We start from the raw sequence: 6000 nt of genomic DNA on the forward strand, positions 1-6000 counted from the left end.
TTATACGAGAAAAGACAGGGCAGATAACAAGAGGAGGTTCTCCGTTTAGTTTACAAGTTCACTTTGCATCTGATTAGAGCACTACTCAAAGTTACTCTCATTGACAACTGGCTATCTCAATGATGAGAGTTAAAGTTAGCGAGAAACCGATTTTTGACTTGTGTGAAACGGGAGATAATTTTGTTATATCTTTAGTTACGCTACATTTCTGTAATACCGAAGAATACAAGTATATTCTCTCCATTAAGACGTTAAGATATTAAGACCTACCGACGTTAAGCTATTCAGCTATTAAGACCTCCACGAGTTCTTGTCGTTGATGTTTATAGGCTCCAAAATCTCCCTCCATCTACTATATCACATGGTCCAGTAAGATCTGATGTTCTAACCCTTCTTCTTTCCATCACTGTATATCCATCATCTTGTTTCGAAATGTTCATTCACATAGGTTGAAAGTTCGCGCTCTTCGTAAGCGTCGTGTAGAAAAGTTCGAAAAGTAGGAGTTAACAAGTTATAACGGTATCTTCAGAATATGGAGGGACAGGGTAATTCTGCAATCGCGATGATGTCCTTTTCCTGGTAAAGCGCTCAAATTAACATGGCGCGTCCGTTCGCCTGACCTCGGGCTACTGGAAATTTACTGCAAGCTATTAATACGTGTGATATTGTAATACTTTACTGAAGACTTAACTCTTTCATTTTTCGTTATTGCCTTGGTACAAAGAAATGAGATGATAATGTGAAATAGATGACTAAAAACCCTATATATAGGCTAAGTATTGTAATTTAGAATGGCCTACCATAAATTAAATTGTATATGTACATCGTACAAATTAATTGTACAGTTTGATAATTTTATATACATTCTGTGATGTTCAAAATATCAAAACTTTTCCTCTACACTACGAATAAGTTGTGAAAATGAAATGGCGTATGGTTTTTAGTGCCGGGAGTGTCCGAGGACAAGTTCGGCTCGCCAGATGCAGGTCTTTTGAGTTGACTCCCGTAGGTGACCTGCGCGTCGTGATGAGGATGAAATGATGATGAAGACAACACATGCATCCAGCCCCCGTGCCAAAGGAATTAACCAATTATTGTTAAAATTCCCGACCCTGCCGGGAATCGAACCCGGGACCCCTGTGACCAAAGGCCAGCACGCTAACCATTTAGCCATGGAGGCGGACTACGAATAAGTTATGAGAAGCTGGAAACCACCAACCGATCTAGTTCAGCCAGCTGAAGCAGTTCAGTGATCAGGTACATCTCATAGAAAAATTCAACTTTCAAAGTTGTTGTTTTGGTCATCAGACCATGGACTGATTTGATGCAGCGCTTCACGGCACCCTATCATGTGCTAACCTTTTCATTTCTACGTAACTACTACATCGTACATAAACTCTAATCTGTTTTTCATGTCCCCTTCCGTTCTCAAAGCCTACAATTCCCTCAAAATATGTCAGAAAAAGTTCTGGGTGTCTTAAGATGTGTCCTAACATTATCTTTCTTCTCCTCAAATTTCACCGAATCGTTCTCCCTTCACTAATTCGATTCAGTACCTCTTCTTTCGTGATTCGATGTACGCACCTCACTTTCATAGTTGTTGAATAATTCAGGTCATAAAAACATGACAACATTTGATCGAATTTCACCATATTTAATTTTCTAATGTTTTATTTCCGTTTAATGTAAGGCACCCATCCATCCGTAGTCCATCTGTCCTTGTAGGTTAGAAAATAAGTTCATTTCCTGCAACAACGCATTTTCGCCTGAAGTAGCTGTAGCGAAGTTGCCGAGATCCCCACAATCAAGCATACAACAACATAGTGTAGCTGTTCATTCGGTTTATAATGTAATAATCAGTGGCGTGCGGTTAAAGTATTCATTACCCCAGCTGCAAACATTTAAAAAAAATATATAAACAATCGTAGCCCACTACACTCTCTAAAGTCAACATTACCATTTTATAAGGCTGCATTTTTCATGGAAAAGTCTACCCGAGAAAGATGATTCAAGAATATTTTCAACTACACGCTCGCACATACTTCCAAATTTATATTCACGGCTGTGACGACATCATCATAACTTAATCTATAGTAGATTTTAAACAATGTACTTACAGTTTCATCCGGTGACGCTTCGTGATAATACAGTCATGGTTTTCACAAACGTACATTGGGACTATTTGTTTGTTTGTTTTACTTAAAAAGCCTAGTCTAAACTAACTGGTATTTTACCGTCGTTGAAGTTTTATAGTTCCACTCGTACACTGAGTGTACGTGCATCAACGACAAACGAGGGAAAATATTGGTCACGACATATAACACACGTTATATTCATGAAGAATGCCACAGAACTGGCGAAACCTTCACCTATAATCCAAGAGGAACACTACCAAAATTCACTATATACCACCATCACAGACAACCATTCGCGCTTAGCTCTGTGTTGTGCTCATGCTGGGCAACCTAAATATTTTTCTGCGGCTATCGGAACACATACTCTACACGTGCCATCAATAAATTGCTCGAAAAAATGTGTAGCCTACATGCCGAAACCAAAGACTAAAATATATTCTTCTATATTACAATTTATTTCATATACTGGCTCTATTTTTATTAGCAAGACGATGTCCAAGTGGCTATACTCTTAACATGTTGATATTTGTTCTTGCAGTCTCTAGTGTGTGGCGCTGAAGACTTCGAGTGTCAAGTTTTAAAACTAACAGTACCTTACCTAAGCTAGCTGGCCTGTCGCCGTAAATTGCTGTCGGGGGAGGCCCTACAGCTCCGCCCAGCTCCCAGGACAAGGAAGCTTTAAGTGCATGCGTCACCCATGCGTTCTCTTTTGCGCCGGCAAAGAAACCCAGTTCGCTGGAGAAGCTGAAGTGCGATAGTGCGAGCGGATTGTCGAGACAGCTGTACTTCGCTTTGCTTAGATGTTCGCAATTTTTTAAACTTTATAAAAAAAAACGTTCTAAGTAATAAGTAGAAAATGTTAATACAAAGTTGTTTACCCCAGCAGCGCTAGGGTAGATGGTGTTCAGTGCATGCCACTGGAACTTTAGTTCACAAACACATTTCTTTGTAAAGCCCACCCGACTAAATACGGGATGCACTGAACAACGTAAAAAAGGAACGCAGTGAGAGGATGAGGGGATATTGGGAAGAGAAGGAGAAGAACCAAACAAAGTATGATATGTTTAAACACGCTGCTTATTTGGGCATAACGAATCAAATAATAATAATAATAATAATAATAATAATAATAATAATAATAATAATAATAATAATAATAATAATAATAATAATTTGAACACGAAATTCGGCACAATCGAAAAAGTAACTGAGTTCCGATATCTCGGAGAAATTATAGTACCAGCAGGAAAAGAACAGGAGGCCCTCGAGGTCAGCATCAAGAAAATTAAGAGAACCCTCGGCCGAAGCCGAACGCAAAACATTTACAACAAAAAATGCCTTTCAATCTTCACCAAAATTCGACATTACAATACTGTGATCAAACCTGAAATACTATACGCGCGTGAAACACTGGATCTCCACAGGAAAACAGTACTCGAAGACATCCTGAAAGAGGAATGTAAAATCATCAGAAAAATGCCCGGCCCAAAATTGACTGACTATAGACTGCAATCTCGTACAAAAATCGAGGAACTCTCAAACCTTGCGGCCGGCATCAGAAAAAGACGCTTGCAATTTTACGGACACATCAAACGCCCTCCAGAAAACAGACTGACAAGAATCTTACTTGAGGCAACAGAAAACATCAAAACAAATAGGAGGACAACGGAAATCCGCCAAGACCTGGAAAAATCAGGAATCAAAGTGGCCGACATCGCTGACCGAACCTGCTACAGAACGAAAATCAACAAGTGGGAAGCAGAGTCAGAGAAAAACCACAAGAAAAAGACAGGAGCTAAGTGGACCGAAGAACGAAGAACCACGATGAGAGAAAAATTGAAGGCTGCCTGGCAAAGAAGGAAATGAACAACTTCTAAGTGAGCTTTGCGTGATCAATTTTCTGGTCTTTTTCGCATCTAATAATAATAATAATAATAATAATAATAATAATAATAATAATAATAATAATAATTGTGTCCGCCTCTGTGGTGTAGTGTTTAGCGTGATTAGCTGCCACCCCCGGAGGTCCGGGTTTGATTCCCGGCTCTGCCACGAAATTTGAAAAGTGGTACGAGGGCTTGAACGGGGTCCACTCAGCCTCGGGAGGTCAACTGAGTAGAGGTGGGTTCGATTCCCACCTCAGCCATCCTCGAAGTGGTTTTCCGTGGTTTCCCACTTCTCCTCCAGGCAAATGCCGGGATGGTACCTAACTTAAGGCCACGGCCGCTTCCTTCCCTCTTCCTTGTCTATCCCTTCCAATCTTCCCCATCCCCCGCAAACCCCCTGTTCAGCATAGCAGGTGAGGCCGCCTGGGCGAGGTACTGGTCATTCTCCCCAGTTGTACCCCCGACCAAGGGTCTGAAGCTCCAGGACACTGCCCTTGAGGCGGTAGAGGTGGTATCCCTCGCTGAGTCCGAGGGAAAAACCGAACCTGGAGGGTAAACAGATGATGATGATAATAATTGTACGGCTGGTACACCTCTACGCCGCACATTTGAATTTTCCGCTTTAAAGTACTCCTCTACAGGAGAAACTCTGAACTTTAACAACTGTATCAACTCATAAGTTTTCTCAGAAGATGTCACTACCGTAAATTTTGTGATTACGAAGTTTTCAGTACTGTGTGGAGATCAACTTGTTTTGTTTTCTATTGATCACGAAGTGTGGACATTCTCTGATAGATATCTCTACAAAAAACTATGACCATGCACCCTGGTGCGAAGGGGAAGAACTTTATTTGAAGAAATTTTGTATTCATAAGTTTGTTCTTTACTAAATTTCGTTCTTTCATTTGTGGGTTGGCAATATAAATGTTTTCTTTCCGCCGGTCTTGAACTTAGCCAATCCAGAATTTCTGTAATTAATTTTTGACCAATCGTGTCTTTCTTCTTCGATTTTGATGTGTAACTGTAAGCTACCCAATAAACGCCTGTGGGTGTGTCTTTATTATTCATGAAAGGTCTCGAATCTTCCCCGGGAGTATAAAAACTGCTGATTTTCCCGTCTCTCGGCCACTCGAACAACATCTAGCATAGTGCATGGAAGTGTAGCAGGAGGCAGGTAGCGCCTCTTTCATCCGGCAGCAGCTCTTCAACAAGGTAATGGCCACTTAACATCTTTATTTCTTGCTAGCTCAGCAGTTTAATCCGCGGAGAATGTCCGAAACCTTTGCTATGTAATAAACGTGTAATCTCTCATCGTTTTTGTAAGACTTCAAATATCTTTAACTCTAATTCGGGGATAGAGAGTGCTTTACCCTCTCGAGCTCCCCTTCATACTAGTTTGAGGGGACTACGTTTTGTAACTGGTTTTCTTCCTTTCTGTAATGTCTTACATTTTTTAATACGAGTCATCTCCATAGTTTGGCAATAGTCCCTGTTTCATCGGCCTAGTGCCTCTTAGGTTTTAAAAAGCTTTCACGTAGGAGTGCAAGTACACGCCTCCATTCTACTTGGTGTTGCGGGCCAATTACTTAACCTTTTCTTGTCGGCTATGGTCCAGTAGGTTGGGTACAAGATACCCCTGTTTCAGTGTAAGTTGTGCCTTCATGGCAATCATGTGTAAAGGTCTGGTATTGCCTTTAATAGGCTTGAAAAATTGAGAGCGGGTCAGCTCTTTCTAGTATTTGGATTGTGCCTCTAGGAGGCCTGACATTGCTAGGTGGGAGCAAGTGCTCCATGTTATTAAGGGTTTTCTGCCCTGTGGTAAATATGTGGTTGTGAGCTGAGAGCTCAGAAATTGCAAAAAGTGGGGCTTGAAGCCCAGATCGTTTATTTGTCTCTAAATCTTGGCTTTCCTGGTCTTGTACCTGATTATTTGTTGACTTGTTGTTTGTTGAATGTTCAAATTCTATGTGAAAATGGTT

This window comes from Anabrus simplex, chromosome 6 (genome assembly GCF_040414725.1).
Source record: "Anabrus simplex isolate iqAnaSimp1 chromosome 6, ASM4041472v1, whole genome shotgun sequence".
Taxonomy (NCBI): Eukaryota; Metazoa; Arthropoda; class Insecta; order Orthoptera; family Tettigoniidae; genus Anabrus; species Anabrus simplex.